The sequence below is a fragment of the Galeopterus variegatus genome, unplaced genomic scaffold (genome assembly GCF_000696425.1).
Source record: "Galeopterus variegatus unplaced genomic scaffold, G_variegatus-3.0.2 Scaffold2342, whole genome shotgun sequence".
NCBI lineage: Eukaryota > Metazoa > Chordata > Mammalia > Dermoptera > Cynocephalidae > Galeopterus > Galeopterus variegatus.
The window spans coordinates 105,170-108,633 of NW_007728453.1; the positions used below are offsets into that span (position 1 = coordinate 105,170).

The 3,464-nt window shown below is 46.9% G+C and overlaps 1 protein-coding gene across 1 annotated transcript in view; it reads right to left on the reverse strand.

The window, feature by feature from the left end:
* The window catches only part of UTRN (utrophin), a 288,470-nt gene that overhangs the window by 97,937 nt on the left and 187,069 nt on the right, over positions 1–3,464 (reverse strand). The gene's annotated exons all lie outside the window — the stretch shown is intronic.

Consider the following 3,464-nt stretch of genomic DNA (forward strand, 5'->3'; position numbering starts at 1 on the left):
GGGTTCGGATCCCACATACAGACTGGCCGCTCACTGGCTGAGCGAGGTGCGGGGGCAGCACAGAGGGTTGCGATCCCGGGGCCGGTCCCGGTCCGGTGCGGGCGCGACACTGAGGGTTGCGATCCATTGTCGGTCACGAAAAAAGACAAAAAAAAGGAAAAAAAAAAATGTAACATCAGCCAAGCTGGAGCCACTGGAGCTCAGGTGAAGAGGAGGAGAGACCTACGGAACTCATGAAGGCGGGAGAAACCACGAAGAGAGAAAGAAAAAACTGCTCTCTGCGTTTTGGGCCGCGGCTCCTTTAATGCTGGAGCACATGGAGCAGGAGCCGGCAGAAGCCGCAGCTGTGCCCTTTGAATGGAGTTACTTGGAGGCGGGAGGGGAGAAGAGGACTTTGATGGCCCCCAGGACAGCAAGACTGCTAAAAGGGTTTGCGTGGACCCATGCAGGAGCGAGGAGCCAGAACAGCTGAAAAAGGGGAGCCACTCAGAGGCCAGTGAGTCATCACAAGGGACCGGCACACGGCCCACGGCATGGGAAGTGTTTGGAGCACGGGCGGTGTGGGAGACAGGCCCACCGGGAGAACACTGGGACACAGCAAGGACAGCCGATCTGCCATCGATGAAAAAACTCAGGCCCAAATCAGAGTTTCTACACAACCCAGCTGCACCGAGTATCTCAAGTACTGGTTCCCACAGGAAGTTCCCCCATTTTACAAGCAAGCAAAGGACAAAAACATAGTCCCGGCCCAGGCACACCATGAATGCTTTGGGGCCGACCAGGGGACATGAGGCATGGAGCCAGGGGCAGGACCCTGGCCACAATCACTCACTCCACCAGCACTTTGGGACCCCACCCAGGAACCCGAGGATTAGCGCCAAGGACCAGACCCCACTCCCACACAAAAGCACACCACCAATGCCTAGGGGCCCACCCCAGGACCTGGGGCTAGCAGCCAGGGACCAGACCCCCTTCCCACATCCAGGCACACCATGCCAACACCTTGGGGCTCACCCAGGGACCCAAGGCACAGAGAAGGGGACCGGAACTCCCTCCCACAACCAGGCATACAGTGCCAGCACCTTGGGGCCCACCCAGGGACCTGGGGCATAGAGAAGGGGACTGGACCCCCCTCCCACAACCAGGCTCATCACACCAGTGCCTCCGGGCCTGCCCAGGGACCCAGGATAAGTAGTTGGGACTGGACCCACCCTCCCACAACGAGGCATGCTTGGACAGCGCATCAGGGCCCACCCCTGGGCCCGAGGCATGGAGAAGGGGACCAAACCTCCCTCCCGCAACCAGGCACACCTCACCAATGCCTCAGGTCCCAACCAGGAACCCAGGGAATGTAGAAGGGGACTGGACCCCCCTTCTACAACCAGGCACACTGTGCCAGCACCTTGGAACCCACAAGGGGACCTGGGGCATGGAACTGGAGATCAGATACTCTACACAACCAGGCACATTGCAAGCACCATGGAGCAGGCCAAAAACATCTCCTCCATGTGGGTGGCCCACCACAGTCACCACGATAACCATGGCCGCTGTGAAGGCAGCTAGATGCCACAACCACCATGCAGATGGTCCGCCAGCCACTGGAGTGAGTTGACACAAGGAGAGTCACCAGCAGAGATAAAGAAAGGAGGAGGATGTCTGTCTCCACAGAGCCCATTTCATAGTGACGGAAAAGACATCTGCTCTATGACAGTATTGGGGGACCTGATCATGCCTCTCAGCATTGGACAGATCATTTGGGCAGCAAATCAACAGAGTAACCATTATTCTATCAGAGGGAGAGAAGAAATCTGGGGAGATTAGAGGGAGGAGCCGGAAAGGAAGGATGGGGCGGGATTGGACAAGGGGCATAAAGAATAATTACAATTTGTAACAATATATATGGTAGTAATAATGATTTGATCAACATATCTCAATGTTGAATCCCAAAAATATGTATAATCAATTTTGATTCAATAAAAATTAGAAAAAAAGAAAAGAAAAAATCTTGGCTTAAACTCTATTTTAAATGCATTAAAACATCTCACAATAAAAATACCTACTATTATAAGCCAATAAAGCAGAAAATATTATAAAGAAAATAATTTGCTATTTAATTTTGTATTTACAGAACCTGGTTGGATGAAGACAGAGTTTAACAGCACTTTATGATAGAATTTCAAGACAGAGATATAGTCACTTGTTACCCTCAAGGGAGATTCTCTAAGGTAGTCTTGCTTTTAAAAGAAAACAAAATTGTTTAAGAATACTTTTCGTATTTGTCTTCTTGTAGCATGAAACCTCTCTACAAGGAAATATTTTTTATATTTAAGCTCAAGAGAAACACTAAACATACTCAAGTCTATGTACCCAGCAGCTCTTCATCATAAAAATTTCACACTGGCCCTTTTCCATCCTCGTTTTTATTATCGTTTCTTTCTACACCTCTTTCTCTCATTCTCACTTCCTGTTTCTGCCTCTGTCTCTATCTTTTCTCTCCTCTCTCCTCCTGCCCTCTTTTCTCTATTTTTAAAATGGAGTTAAGGAAAGAGATATCTAAGGAAACTTCAGCTCTTGATTAATTACTTCAGGGGAAGTTCATGATCTTGAAGGAGCAGCTCATGAACTTGAACTGAGGTACCAGTAAACAATAGCTTTCAATGTCTGCAACAACTCATTGATAATAAGACAGTAGAAGATTGATAACAAACTGCCAGAAGATGCTTTGAAAGCCAGACAGACTAAAGAGCTATAGTTAAGTACCAGGCTTAAGAAGAACTAAACTACACGTTATGGATTGGACTGTGGCCTCTCAAAGTTTGACATGTTGGAGGCTTGGTCTCCACTGTGACAGTGTTAAGAGGGCGGGAATTCCTATTATGGTAATTGAAAGGTGAGGCCTTGAAGAGGTGATTGGATTGTGAGGAACATGAGGCAAGTAAATGGATTAATCCATTGATGGTTTAATGGTGGTCATGGGTAGGGTTCTGAGGGCTTTAAAAGGAGAAGTGAGGAGTTAGCTCTCTCTTCACTTCTGCCATCACCATGTGACACCTTCTTTGCTGTGAAGAGTCACTACCCACCAACCAGGCTCTCACCAGATGTGTTCCCTGGACTTTGGACCTCCCAGCCTCTGAAACTGTAAGCAATAAACATTGTTTCTTTGTAAATTACCCAGTTTCAGGTATTTCTGTTATAAACAACAAAAACGGACTAATACACTACAAGATAACATTCCAGCTGAGTTATAATGAAACATTTTAGTAAAATTCTTCAGATAATATAGGGTTATAGTAAACCAAAAAAGCCATCAGCTAAAGATTGTTCAGAAGGTTATAAATTATACTTATGTGTCATAATTCTAAAAAAAATTTAATGAGATTATCTGTTTTATGTTGCCTTGTTTAACAGTTTAGATAAATTTCTTAAGTTTTTTTAACTTAAGGAAAAGAAGATAAATTTATCTT